This window comes from Schistocerca serialis, chromosome 8 (assembly GCF_023864345.2).
Source record: "Schistocerca serialis cubense isolate TAMUIC-IGC-003099 chromosome 8, iqSchSeri2.2, whole genome shotgun sequence".
Taxonomy (NCBI): domain Eukaryota; kingdom Metazoa; phylum Arthropoda; class Insecta; order Orthoptera; family Acrididae; genus Schistocerca; species Schistocerca serialis.
This window is the reverse complement of record NC_064645.1, coordinates 269,751,841-269,767,272: the sequence shown is the minus strand read 5'-3', so window position 1 is coordinate 269,767,272 and position 15,432 is coordinate 269,751,841. Positions and strand designations below refer to the sequence as shown.

The following is a 15,432-nucleotide window of genomic DNA, read 5'->3' as shown; positions in this document are numbered from 1 at the left end:
TTCGATTTTACACAGAGTACGCGAAGGAACTTGCCCCCCCCCCCCCCCCCTCTTCTTGCAGCGGTGTACCATAGGTATCTAGAAGAGCATAGCGTTCCAAAGGATTGGAAAAGGGCACAGGTCATCCCCGTTTTCAAGAAGGGACGTCGAACAGATGTGCAGAACTATAAACCTATATCTCTAACGTCGATCGGTTGTAGAATTTTGGAACACGTATTATGTTCGAGTATAATGACTTTTCTGGAGACTAGAAATCTACTCTGTAGGAATCAGCATGGTTTCGAAAAAGACGGCCGTGTGAAACCCAGCTCGCGCTATTCGTCCACGAGACTCAGAGGGCCATAGACACGGGTTCACAGGTAGATGCCGTGTTTCTTGACTTCCGCAAGGCGTTCGATACAGTTTCCCACAGTCGTTTAATGAACAAAGTAAGAGCATATGGACTATCAGACCAATTGTGTGATTGAATTGAAGAGTTCCTAGATAACAGAACGCAGCATGTCATTCTCAATGAAGAGAAGTCTTCCGAAGTAAGAGTGATTTCAGGTGTGCCACAGGGGAGTGTCATAGGACCGTTGCTATTCGCGATATACATAAATGACCTTGTGGATGACATCGGAAGTTCACTGAAACTTTTTGCAGATGATGCTGTGGCGTATCGAGAGGTTGTAACAACGGAAAATTGTACTGAAATGCAGGAGGATCTGCAGCGAATTGACGCATGGTGCAGGGAATGGCAATTGAATGTCAATGTAGACAAGTGTAATGTGCTGGGAATACATAGAAAGATAGATCCCTTATCATTTAGCTACAAAATAGCAAGTTGATCGTTGGTAAAGTAGATGCCACACTGAGATTCATTGGAAGAATCCTAAGGAAATGCAATCCGAAAACAGTAGGAAGTAGGTTACAGTACGCTTGTTCGCCCACTGCTTGAATACTGCTCAGCAGTGTGGGATCCGTACCAGATAGGGTTGATAGAAGAGATAGAGAAGATCCAACGGAGAGCAGCGCGCTTCGTTAGTTACAGGATCATTTAGTAATCGCGAAAGCGTTACGGTGATGATAAACTCCAGTGGAAGACTCTGAAAGAGAGACGCCCAGTAACTCGGTACGGGCTTTCGTTGAAGTTCCGAGAACACACCTTCACCGAGGAGTCAAGCAGTATATTGCTCCCTCCTACGTATATCTCGCGAAGAGACCATGGGGATAAAATCAAAGAGATTAGAGCCCACACAGAAGCATACCGACAATCCTTCTTTCCACGAACAATAGGAGACTGGAATAGAAGGGAGAACCGATAGAGGTACTCAAGGTACCCTCCGCCACACACCGTCAGGTGGCTTGCGGAGTATAGATGTAGATGTAGATGTAGACTTTGGTGTTGGCCCACCCTTAGCCTTGATGACAGCTTCCACTTTCGCAGGCATACGTTCAGTCAGGTGCTGAAAGTTTTCTTGGGGAATGGCAGCCCATTCTTCACGGAGTGCTGCGCTGAGGAGAGGTATCGATGTCGGTCGGCGAGGCCTGGCACGAAGTCGGCGTTCCAAAACATCCCAAAGGTGTTCTATAGGATTCAGGTTAGGATTCTGTGTAGGGAAGTCCATTACAGGGATGTTATTGTCGTGTAACTACTCCGCCACAGGTCCGGCATTATGAACAGGTGCTCGATCGTGTTGAAAGATGCAATCGCCATCCCCGAATTGCTCTTCAACAGTGGGAAGCAAGAAGGTGCTTAAAACATCAAGTAGGCCTGTGCTGTGACAAAGCCACGCAAAACAAGAAGGGATGCAAGTCCCCTCCATGAAAAGCACCACCGCCTCCGAATTTTACTGTTGGCACGACACACAATGGCAGACGATGTTCACCGGGCATTCGCCATACCAACACCCTGCCATCGGATCGCTACATTGTGTTCCGTGAATCGTCAATCCATACAACGTTTCTCCACTGTTCAATCGTCCAGTGTTTATACTCCTTACACCAAGCGAGGCATCGTTTGGCATTTACTGGCGTGATGTGTGGCTTATGAGCAGCCGCTCCACCATGAAATCCAAGTTTTCTCAAATGGTTCAAATGGCTCTGAGCACTATGGGACTTAACATCTGAGGTCATCAGTCCCCTAGAACTTAGAACTAATTAAACCTAATTAACTTAAGGGCATCACCCACATCCATGCCCGAGGCAGGATTCGAACCTGCGACCGTAGCGGTCGCGCGGTTCCAGCCTGACGCGCATAGAACCACTCGGCCACAGCGGCTGGCTCAAGTTTTCTCACTTCCTGCTTAAGTGTGATAGTACTTGCAGTGGAACCTGATGTAGTTTGGAATTCCTGTGTGATGGTCTGGATAGATGTCTGCCTATTACGCATTACAACCCTCTTCAACTGTCGGCGGTCTTTATCTGTCAACAGACGAGGTCGGCCTGTATGCTTGTGTGCTGTAGTGTCCCTTCTCGTTTCCACTTCACTATCACATCGGAAACAGTGGACCTTGGGATGTTTGGGAGTGTGGAAATCACGCGTGCAGACGTATGGCACAAGTGACACCCAATCAGCTGACCACGTTCGAAGTCCGTGAGTTCTGCGGAGCGCCCCATTTGCTCCCTTCCAGACCTAAGTCACTGTGACAGAGTGTTAGTCTGCTGCCATCTATGGAAATGTGTGAATAATTAGGCGTCAAACAGAGATAGTAAATTTAATTTTCCGACCCACCAGAAGTGACTCTCGTCGATCTGTAGCCAAACTTGCGTTACATCTTCTCTGGGAAATTATCTGCATATCATCGAAATGTGTTTCATATTATACAATGGAGGGCTTCATAGACAACAAATTGTTGAACCGGAAGAATGTGTCTCTTATGGAAAAAAATAATCTCATGAATTCGAACAAGGGACACTATTCTCGTACATATAAAGCCTGCACGTTGTGTATTCAGCTGTATTGACTAAGGAACAAATATATACTCAGTTAACAAGCACAGTATGTATTGATAATACCAGCATATTCTATTTGCAGAAAAGATTTTGTACCTCCTTGGAACAGATTCGCAACATTGATAAGATCAGTTTCTGGTAATTTTAGAAGCAATATTTTCTCGTCTGAATATTGCCAAGGAAAAAGAAAAATACGGCATGTTGAATTTCTTTTACGTCAGTTCTGTACCGGATTTTAACTCTGGCTATCTCCGTCGGCCAAATTTTGTGCCATCAAATGTACACTGAGTAATTGAGATTGTAGAAATGCAGCATACACTGGAGCCCCCCGTGCCTCCCTCTTTTGTCTGGTCCAGTTAAAGCCCTGTTGAAGGAACAGAGCGAAGAGAGCGCGTACTGCTTGTAGGATAAACTCCGGCGACGGTACGTGCCAGCTTAAGACTCAAATACATCACGACATTATAGACGCCAAAGGGTAGTGTCAGACACACAAGCTCTCGTAGGCAAATAACAAGGTGGCGTGTGCAATACCAGTGCATAATGACAACCGCTTGTAGCTGTAGTTCAGCACCACACAAAAAGTAGGAAAGAAGTATGAACTACGGACAGTTTCGTAACGCAATTACAAGTCTGCAGAATTTTCACGGTGACACCCGCGGAAACCTGGCAGCAAAGTAAACTGAGCTACGCCGGTTTAAGTACAGTTTATATCTGGAACCAAATGTAATTTACTACTATTTACCGTGATACATTAATGTTTTTTAAGAAAAATTCATAGACAGCGAAGCCATCTCGTTCACGTTTTAACCAGAAATCAACGCGAAGGACAAGGAGGAGGGTACTAATGACTATGTCACAATGTTAAATGTTTTTCCTACTCCTCCGATTGATGAAGCCTACGTAATTAATGTGTTAGGGAGAAGTAGATAATGTCAACATTCTTCACTGAAGATATACTCCTGAAATATGCAAATTCAAGCTGATAGATTGGCGGCGTTAGAAAACTAAGTTCAGTTTCTGTGAAATAAAAAAATAACGTAAATTTATCTATGCATTTATCTCACACTTAGGTTAGTACCTTCAGGATATCTCCTACATCTAATCAGGCATCTTTAGAGTGTCAACTTAACGATATTCATAGTGCACGGAGGATAAATGATAATAATAAGTTATATTAATTGTTACAACATGCATAATACCTTAGCAGTACAGAATAATAATAATAATAATAATAATAATTATTATTATTATTATTACACTTCGAGTACCTGGATGGCCAACGGCCTTGCCTCAGTGGTAACACTGGTTCCCATCAGATCACCGACGTTAAGGGCTGTCGGGCTGGGCTAGTACTTGGATGGGTGACCATCCGGTCTGCCGAGCGCTGATGGCACGCGGAGTGCACTCAGTCCTTGTGAGGCAAATTGAGGAGCTACTTGACTGTGAGGTAGTGGCTCCGGTCTCGGAAACTGACATACGGCCAGGAGAGCGGTGTGCTGACCACATACCTCTCCATATCCGCATCTAGTGACGCCTATGATCTGAGGTTCAAAAATGGCTAGTCCCCTAGAACTTAGAACTACTTAAACCTAACTAACCTAAGGACATTACACACATCCATACCCGAGGCAGGATTCGAACCTGCGACCGTAGCGGTCACGCGGTTCCAGACTGAAGTGTCTGAGGATGACACGGCGGCCGGTCTGTACCGTTGGGTCTTCAAGGCCAGTTCGGGAGGAGTTTAGTTTTTTAAGTACCTAGATGAGGTCCATGAACTTACTTTGGGACAAAAATACCATAAATATTTCGCGTACAGAAACTCAAGAGGTCCCATGGGAGAAGTCAAGACATCTGCAGCTAAAATTGTCTGTACATACATACAGAAATAAGGTACTGCAACACAGTTGTCGGATCAGAAGCCCCGCACTCCTGCGAAGCTCTCACACTTCGGAAAAACTACGACATGAAAAACATCATAAAGAGAGAAATAGAAAATGATGATGATGATGATGATCGGCCCAAGCGGGGTGGATGGCGAGAGACTAAAGTCTCACAAAACAAGGCAAAAATTATCCCACCTGGCGGCAGATACATGAAAAAGAACAAAGTTTTGTGGACGCGTCCAGAGGACCCAGACAAAATATTTATATTCAAAATTTTAACATGTATGGGAGGACGAAAAACTACACCCTGGATTCAACAAGCCAAAAAATATTTACAAAATGGATAGATAAATTTCTCGCAAGTTTTAGACAGACGCTCGTACAAGTGGGAAGTGCACTCGGAGAACGAAACAGTGGAGAAAACCGGAACTAAATGGACTGAAGAGAGAGATTTCAGGGGGTAAAAATGACAACTGCATGGAAAGTCAGAAAACTGAAACGTAAACTGTTGCTTGATCCCACTCCAACCGCACATAACAGTAATAATCATGTAGCAATGGTGATAGTAAGATTAGTAATTAATGTGTGGTATTCAAGAAATTGTGTTGAATTACTCATTACGTTCTTGTCGAACGTGAGTAGTGAACTCTAACAGAAATGTGGAGAAGCTGACTGGTCGGGGAAAAACCGAGATACACGGGATAAGGTCAGTAGATGAACTGGAATGAATAAAGCAGCAATAGACAGGCATGAATAAAATGTGGATAGTGTCGACAAAGATACTGGTACAAAATTGAGCACAATGAAACAGTTCGGATACGCCGAGAGCGAGGTTTCCGACGTTGCACCTATCAGTTTTTATGAGTCACCAAGTCCCGATGAGACTCCCAGCAGCCGTATTGCAGCCAAGATGCAGTAGTTCCATATGGCAGGTACACTCAGGCGACAAAAGGTGAGTAATAGCTATATGCACATACAGGGTGGTCCATAGATAATGGCCGGGCCAAATATCTCACGAGTAAGCATCAAACGAAAAACCTACAAAGAACGAAACTCGTCTAGCTTGGAGGGGGAAACCAGATGGCGCTATGGTTGGCCCGCTAGGTGGCGCTGCCATAGGTCAACGGATATCAACTGCATTTTTTTAAAATAGGAACACCCATTTTTATTACATATTCGTGTAGTACGTAAAGAAATATGATTGTTTTAGTTGGACCACTTTTTTCGCTTTGCGATAGATGGCGCTGTAATAGTCACAAACGTATAAATACGTGGTATCACGTAACATTCTGCTAGTGCGGACGGTATTTGCTTCGTGATACATTACCCGTGTTAAAATGGACCGTTCACCAATAGCGGAAAAGGTCGATATCGTGTTGATGTATGGTTATTGTGATCAAAATGCCCAACGGGCATCATCCAAGTGTCCGGACCGTTCGCCGGATAGTTACGTTATTTAAGGAAACAGGAAGTGTTCAACCACATGTGAAGCGTCAACCACGACCTGCAACAAATGACTTTTCAGCTGCTGTCGCGGCTAATCCGCACATCATAGGAGACAAATTGCGCGAGAATCGGGAATCTCAAAAACGTCGGTGTTGAGAATGCTACATCAACATCGATTGCAACCGTACCATAATTCTATGCACCAGGAATTGCATGGCGACGACTTTGAACGTCGTGTACAGTTCTGCCACTGGCCACAAGAGAAATTATGGAACGATGACAGATCTTTTGCACGCGTTCTATTTAGCGACGACGAAGCGTCATTCACCAACAGCGGTAACGTAAACCGGCATAATATGCACTATTGGGCAACGGAAGATCCACGATGGCTGCGATAAGTGGAACATCAGCGACCTTGGCGGGTTAATGTACGGTGCGGCATTATGGGAGGAAGGATAATTGGTCCCCATTTTATCGACGGCAACCTAAATGGTGCAATGTATGTTGATTTTCTACGTAATGTTCTACCGATGTTACTACAAGATGTTTCACTGCATGACAGAATGGCGATGTACTTCCAACATGATGGATGTCCGGCACATAGCTCGCGTGCGGTTGAAGCGGTACTGAATAGCATATTTCATCACAGGTGGATTGGTCGTCAAAGCACCATACCACGGCCCGCACGTTCACCGGATCTCACGTCCCCGGATTTCTTTCTGTGGGGAAAGTTGAAGGGTATTTGCTACCGTGTTCCACCGACAACGCCTGACAACATGCGTCAGCGCATTGTCAATGCATGTGCGAACATTACGGAAGGCGAACCACTCGCTGTTGAGAGGAATGTCGTTACACATATTGCCAAATGCATTGAGGTTGACTGACATCATTTTGAGCATTTATTGCATTAATGTGGTATTTACAGGTAATCACGCTGTAACAGCATGCTTTCTCAGAAATGATAAGTTCAAATGGCTCTGAGCACTATGGGACTTAACTTCTGAGGTCATCAGTCCCCTAGAACTTAGAACTACTTAAACCTAACCAACCTAAAGACATCACACACATCCATGCCCAAGGCAGGATTCGAACCTGCGACCGTAGCGGTCGCGCGGTTCCAGACTGTAACGCCTAGAACCGCTCGGCTACTCCGGACGGCTGATAAGTTCATAAAGGTACATGTATCACATCGGAACAACCGAAATAAAATGTTCAAACTTACCTACGTTCTGTATTTTAATTTAAAAGACCTACCTGTTACCATCTGTTCGTCTAAGATTGTGAGCCATATGTTTGTGACTATTACAACGCCATTTATGACAAAGCGAGAAAAGTGGTCCAACTAAAACATTCAAACATTCATATTTGTTTAGGTACTGCACGAATATGTAATAAAAATGGGGGTTATTATTTTAAAAAACGCAGTTGATATCCGTTTGACCTATGGCAGCGCGATCTAGCGGGCCAACCATAGCGCCATCTGGTTTCCCCCTTCAAGCTAGACAAGTTTGGTTCTTTGTAGTCTTTTCGTGAGATATTTGGCCCGGTCACGATCAATGGACCACCCTGTATACAGATGGCGGTAGTACCGCATACACAAGGTACAAAAAGGCAGCGCTTTGCCAGAGCTGCATTTGTACTCAGGTGATCCATCTGGTTTCCATTTCGGAATTCATTAGACAATTCAATATTCCGAGATCCACAATGTCAAGAGTTTGCCGAAAATACGAAATTTCAGGCGTCACCTCTCACTACGGACAACGCAATGGCCGACGGCTATCACTTAACGACCTAGCTCAGGGGCGATTGCATACAGTTTTCAATGCTAACAGACAAGCAACATGGTGTGAAGTAACCGCAAAAATCAGTGTTGGACGTACGCCTAACACATATGTTAATGGGATATGGCAACAGGCGACCGACGAAAATGCCTTTGCTAACAGTACGTCATTGCCTGCAGCCGCGTCTCCTGGGCTCGTGACCATACCCGTTGGTCCCTAGACAACTGTAAAACCGTGGCCTGGTCAGATGAGTCCCGATTTCAGTTGGTAAGAGCTTATGGTAGGGTTCGAGTGTGGCCCGCACCCCACAAATCTATTGACCCAAGCTGTGCTGTGCAAGCTGTTGGTGGCTCCATAATGGCACGGGCTGTCCTCTGGTCCAGCTGAAGCGATCTTAGACTGGAAATGGTTATATTCGGTTACTTAGACACCATTTGCAGCATTTTACAGACTACTTCACGTTCGCAAACAACGATGGAATTTTTATGGATACCGGGCGATAGTTGTTCACCATTGGTTTGAAGAACGTTCTGGACATTTATGGACAACATGGTTGTGGAGATGAAGCAGCGATTAGTACGATTAATCAATTATTCAAAAACAGTCTTAATCGCATGTATTATTGTTATACCGCCAACTGGTTTCAACCCAACGTAGGGGTCATCTACTGGGCGTTTACAACATTGGTCGACTGCTGGTGGTGTCACTCCTGTCTACATGATAGTTTCCTGCCGTTATATAGACAGGAGTGACACCACCAGCAGTCGACCAATGGCGTAAACGCCCAGCAGATGACCCCTACGTCGGGTTGAAACCAGTTGGCGGTATAACAATAATAAATGTGATGAAGACAGTTTTTGAATAATTGAACGTTCTGGACAGTTCGAGCGAATGATTTGACAACCCAGTTCGCTCAGCATTTATGGGACATAATCGAGGTGTCAGTTCGTGCACAAAATGCTGCATCGGCAACACTTCCGCAATTGTGGACGGCTACATAGGCAGCATGGCTCAATATTTCTGCAGGTTACTTTCATCGACTTGTTGAATCCATGCCACGTCGAGTTGCTGCCGACGTCGGGCAAAAGGAGGTCCGACACTATATTAGGAGGTATCCCATGACTTTCGTCACCTCAGTATATACGAGGGAAACCCAAAAGTAAAGTCTCTTATTTTTTTAAAGTACAGAACTCTGTTTGTGTGGCAGTTGGTCCCACTATTAGACGAGTGCTTCACTCGCTGTGTGTCAAAATGCGGACGCCGCCCTGAGGTGCTGTTTTGGCCTGGCAGCCGTTGGGAATGGAGCTCCCGTTGGATGTTACCGCCAAGTGCAAATTGCGCGCAGTTGTTCGGTTTTTGAACGCAAAAGGCACTGTGCCGATTGAAATCCATCGCCAATTGACAGAGGTGTATGGTGAGTCGTGCATGGATTTCAAAAATGTTCGTAAGTGGTGTAGAGAGTTTGCAGCTGGTTGGACCGAAATTCACGACGAAAAAAGGAGCGGGAGACAGTCAATTTCTGAGGAGACAGTGTTGAAGGTTGAGCAAAGAATGTGTGAAGATCGGCGGATTACCCTGGATGATCTCTATACGTTGGTTCCTGAGGTTTCCCGAAGCACCGCTCACAGAATTTTAACGGAAACATTGAACTACCGGAAGGTGTGCGCAAGATTGGTGCCACAAATACTGACTGAGGACCAAATGACGCAACGAGTTGATGCTTCCCGCACGTTTCTTCACCGCCCTGTAGCCGAACAGGATAACATTCTGGACTTAATTATGACGGGTGACGGAACCTGGGCATACCACTTTACACCTGAGACTAAGCAACAATCACGCCAGTGGCGGCGTCCTTCTTCGCCAAAGCCGCGAAAATTCAAACAAACACAGTCTGCCGGTAAAGTCATGAAAACCGTTTTTTGGGATCGGAAAGAGGTTTTGTTGGTCGACTTTATGCCCACTGGGACCACAATTTAAGCTGGCACACACTGTGAGACACTGAAAAAACTCAAACTGGCAATTCAGAACGGGAGAAAAGGAATGTTGAACATTCTCCATGACAACGCTCGCCCACACATCGCTCGGCAAACCGTTGCTCTCCTGCAACAATTTCAGTGGTACATAATCACCCACCCACCCTGTAGTCCTGACTTGGCGCCCAGTGACTATCACCTATTCCCTAACCGGGCGAGGTGGCCGAGCGGTTCTAGGCACTACAGTCTGGAACCGCGCGACCGCTACGGTCGCAGATTCGAATCCTGCCTCGGGCATGGATGTGTGTGATGTCCTTAGGTTAGTTAGGTTTAAGTAGTTCTAAGTTCTAGGGGACTGATGACCTCAGAAGTTGAGTCCCATAGAGTTCAGAGCCATTTGAACCTATTCCCTAGCTTAAAAGAACATTTGGCTGGAAAGCGTTCAAACTCCGACGACGAGGTGAGAGAAGAGGTTCATAACTTTCTGAGCAGCATGGCGGCGAGCTGGTATGGCATGAGCATACAAAAACTGCCACAGTGTCTACAAAAATGCATCGACAGAAATGGTGATTATGTCGAAAAATAACTAAATGTTCCAGCTGTAAAGTGATGTAAACCATTGTAGAAATAAACAGGTCTATGTACTTATAAAAAAAATAGGAGACTTTATTTTTGGGATTACCCTCCTGTCTACATCTGCGTACTTTTGTACCACAACACCAAGATTTAAAAGGACGACTCGTTATCGTATTCTGTTTTGAATGGGTCCACGTCTATGGACGTTAAGTCAAACAATGAATGTCTCAGAGTTTATTTTTCTTGCTTTACAAAGCCTTCCTAAGAATCGAAGACGAAGAGCGAGAAATGCTCAGATAAAAAGAAGCAAGGATGATGTGAGAAATAGACTTAAGGAAGTAAAACGAGCATTTATCGCTAAAAGACTGTCTACTATTATCAAACAGAGGCCTTAATTAAAGGAAGATATTCCTGAGAGTGTACAAATGGTTCAGATGACTCTAAGTACTATGAAACTTAGCATCTGAGGTCATCAGTCCCCTAGACTTAGAACTACTTAAACCTAACTAACCTAAGGACATCACACACATCCATGCCCTAGGCAGGATTCGAACCTGGCGAGCGTAGCGGTCGCGCGGTTCCGGACTGAAGCGCCTAGAACCAGAGTGTGTACAACTGGAGAACAGCATTGTATGGAATTGAATCATGGGTAACGGAAAACTGGAAAGCGTGTGCGATCTGGTGTTACGCAAGGTTTTGTTGGTATGACACTGAATATCTGTTATCTAAGTTTCGATGTAATGATGGCAGTAGCCGACAAAGCGTTATAAATAAAGTAGAGAGAGAGAGAGAGAGAGAGAGAGAGAGAGAGAGAGAGAGAGAGAGAGAGAACTTGTTAGAGGTTTTGTAGGGCGAAAAACAGACTGCAACAAAAATACATATCCGAGAACTTTCGCAGTTCCTGTAGCATGCATTAGTATGAAATATTTCTACGAAGCGGACGTATGTCTAGAACAGATAGGGCAGTGATTAATCTGCAAAACTGTCAATAATGGTCTTCTAATACTTAACCACAACCCTTCCGATGAGCATATTTTCTTTCGTAGGCCTTCTGAACGTCTGGAAAAAGTATCCTCAATTACCCTGATACACAACTTTCAGACGCCTCCGAAACACTCAGATTATGTGGCACTGAAAGGCAAATCTGATATCGTCGCCGGGTAGTGATTACGATTTCTCACTTTAAGCTCTCTGGTTTCTGCTGCCTGTTAGTGAATCACCTCCAGGGCCGACGTCTACGTAAAATCTTGTTTACATCTTGGGTGGCGCGTGAGAAAGCGGAAGAGTGACTCTGTTAACAAACACAAAGTACCCTGCCACCGACATAACATCGTGAGTGGAAGGTTGAAAATATTTATACTACTCCTGTTTACTACCGTTTTTCCACTCTTCTGCCTGTCTAGTGTGGCACTAATGTACTGCTGACGGGCTAAATAATTTGGTCCCGTTTTATGGAAAACAGCGTCTCCCGTGTTTTTTTTTTTTTTTTTAATTTTGTATAACAAACCCTCGAAGGCCGTACACTCCAGATCGGTACGCCAAGCAGGCCATAAGCATTGAGGCAATCGTCTCACCGACGCGAGAAGTTGATACTCGTTTGATAAAAACAGGTCCAGCTGCGTGAAGAGCTTCATAATTGCCTGCTGCGCGTCCCAGACCGACAGGAATCGTCGACCTCTGAAGGCCTTTTTTAAGAGACAGAAGGCGTGATAATCGCATGGGGAGAGATCTGGACTATAGGGCGGATTATCCTTGTCTTCCACATGCGTTGGCGTAACTTGGGGGTTACGAGTATTGCGATACAGGGACATGCGTTATCATGAAGGAGCAGAATCATTTGTCGCAGTTTTCAACAGACATGCTGGTCAATACACATCCTTCATTCTCCGATGGATGTCTACCGATATTGTCCTTCGGCAGCCAAGAAAAGAATAACAGCACGTTTGTCCTGTTTGAACGCATTTAGTAATAACGTCGCCATATTTCGGGTTCAAATGGCTCTAAGCATTTCGGGACTTAACATCTGAGGCCATCAGTCCCCTAGACTTAGAACTACTTAAACCTAACTAACCTAAGGCCGGCCGGAGTGGCCGAGCGATTCTAGGCGCGCCCGCATCTCGTGGTCGTGCGGTAGCGTTCTCGCTTCCCACGCCCGGGTTCCCGGGTTCGATTCCCGGCGGGGTCAGGGATTTTCTCTGCCTCGTGATGGCTGGGTGTTGTGTGCTGTCCTTAGGTTAGTTAGGTTTAAGTAGTTCTAAGTTCTAGGGGACTGATGACCATAGATGTTAAGTCCCATAGTGCTCAGAGCCATTTGAACCATTTTTGATTCTAGGCGCTACAGTCTGGAACCGCACAACCGCTACGGTCGCAGGTTCGAATCTTGCCTCGGGCATGGATGTCCTTTGGTTAGTTAGGTTTAAGTAGTTCTGAGTTCTAGGGGACTGATGACCACAGCAGTTAAGTCCCCTAGTGCTCAGAGCCATTTGAACCATAACTAACCTAAGGATATCACACACATCCATGCCCGAGGCAGGATTCGAACCTGCGACCGTAGTAGCAGCGCGGTTCCGGATTGAAGCGCCTAGAACCGCTCGGCCATAGCGGCCGGTATAGTTCAGGCTCCCGCATTTACCGCACGAACGTCGAAAGACATGAATGACTTTGCCCACATGTCGGTGGTTATATACCCGCATCTGAGTCGGGCTACGTTATATATGAGCTGCAGCAATGCCCTCAAACAGAAAATTTTTGATCGCTCATTACGTTTAAATAAAATCCGTTGGAGGATGAACGTCTCCATCATGTACAGACTGCAACAGTCAGATGCAGTACTGACGTCAACCACAGCATCTGCTCTGGTCAATTGCTGTACTAAAGTCACAGTATGAGGTTTCAGTTTAACGTTAGTGTGTGTGCACAGCTGTATCAGCAAATGACACAGAATTAAGTGCTAGATGCGAGAACCATTTCCTCGAACTTCCCTCGAACGCCGCCCCTTACGCGTCTAGTTCGGCTAATGCCGTTACGCCAACTGCCGGAGCCCGGAGAGCGGGCCGGAGTGTGTGAAATGATCGGAGCCTCCTTTCACCGGTACTGATTCTCGCACAGCGCCAGATACACCGCCTGCGTCATAGGCAAAAAAACAGTATATATGTACAACAGTAGTAACAAACCTCGGTACATCCAACTTTCGGTAGGTCATGGGATGACAGCTGTTTCTATACAGCGTTCTCCAATACTATGTTACCACTGATATGCTACAACCCTATTTTCAAATTTTCTTTTATTCCAGACTATAGAAAGCCAACTGACTTACTTTGGAAGAGGAAAGGAAGGTAGAGCTTGGATAGAAGTTTTTGGGTCACCCTTAATAATAATTTCAGCGATGGTTTCATAAGGATCCTCCAATGCGTTTAACTAACCGACTACTGAATGAGAAATTCGTGCGAACCGGGTCTGTAGCCAATGACTGTAAAGGTAACAGTGGACGTCCAAGAAGTATTCGAATGAAAGATAACAACAAGAATTTTCAAAGCACAATTGTTAGGAGCCCAGGTAGCTCAAGTACGTCATTAGAACTGGAAACAGGAATCGGGCGGACAAGTGCCTTAAGAACTCTCCATCTCGATCTGGATTGAAGCCTTACCATATTCAAGTGACAAAGGACCTATCTGATACTGATAAAATTGCTAGTGTACGACCTATTATTAGAAATGACGTACATAGATCCTAATGTTGTTTCTTCATATCGGATGAAGCCACATTTCATCAGCGGCAACACGAATAAGCACGACTGCGTCATTTGGAGTACTGACAATCTCTGTGAACTAAGAGAGCGCACTCGATCCTCTTCGAACGTTAACGTATAGTGCGGTATTTCGAAGAATGGAGTACTTGGTCCATATTTTTTTATGATCAGATGTCATGGGACATGCTTATCCAGATATGTTGCATCATCGCATTATTCCTTAAAGGTTCGACATTACTTGGATGCAACATTTCGTAGACACTGGTTTCTTGTTACCAATATTAGTTTATTCCCAAGAATAAGCAGCTTTCACTCGGTTAATACTCGGCAGAAATCAAACCTCCTTTTGGATCGGACTTCCTTAACTCTTGTGCAAAAAGGTGTGCAGTAAACTGCTGCATCCATTTTCAATAAGCTGCCACTCGAATTCGAAAATCTTAGCAGTAATCCACGCGCTTTCAAATAGAAACTGAAGAGTTTCCTCATGGGTCACTCCTTCTATTCTGTCGAGGAGTTCCTTGAAAAATTAAGCTGATTCTTATTGTATTGCTGATAGCGTTTACTTTAAACTTATGGACTGACTTTTTTTCAGGTTCATGAACATTTATTTTTATCTGTTATTACTTTTATGTTGTAAGTTCATGTACTGACACGTTCCATGACATTGGAGATTTGCTCCTCAATTTGGTCCTGCGGAACTTGACGTGTAAATAAATAAATAAATAAATAAAGAAGAGGCAGACCTTTGGTGTGGTCACCACTGTCACACGATTGGACTCCATGTGTTTTCTGGCTGTGGAGAATGGTAAAAGAACGCGTGTGTGCTACAAAATCTACTGACATTAATGACCTTAAGGAACGCATAACGCAAGCTGTCCGCTTTGTACCGCCCCGTGGTTTGAGGCACATTGCCACGGTTCGTGCGGCTGCCCCGTCGGAGGTTCGAGTCCTCCCTCGGGCATGGGTGTGCGTCTTGTCCGTAGCGTAAGTTAGTTTAAGTTGGATTAAGTAATGTCTAAGCCTAGGGACCGATGACCTCAGCAGTTTGGTCCTATAGAAACTTACCACAAATTTCCAAATTTTTCCAATTT

General features: G+C 45.0%; 1 protein-coding gene and 1 pseudogene across 1 annotated transcript in view; one reads left to right on the top strand and one right to left on the bottom strand.

The window, feature by feature from the left end:
* Positions 1 to 15,432, bottom strand: part of LOC126416607 (low-density lipoprotein receptor-related protein 1) — a 772,143-nt gene that overhangs the window by 595,580 nt on the left and 161,131 nt on the right. The window lies entirely within an intron of this gene.
* Positions 4,210 to 4,327, top strand: LOC126417902 (5S ribosomal RNA; annotated as a pseudogene).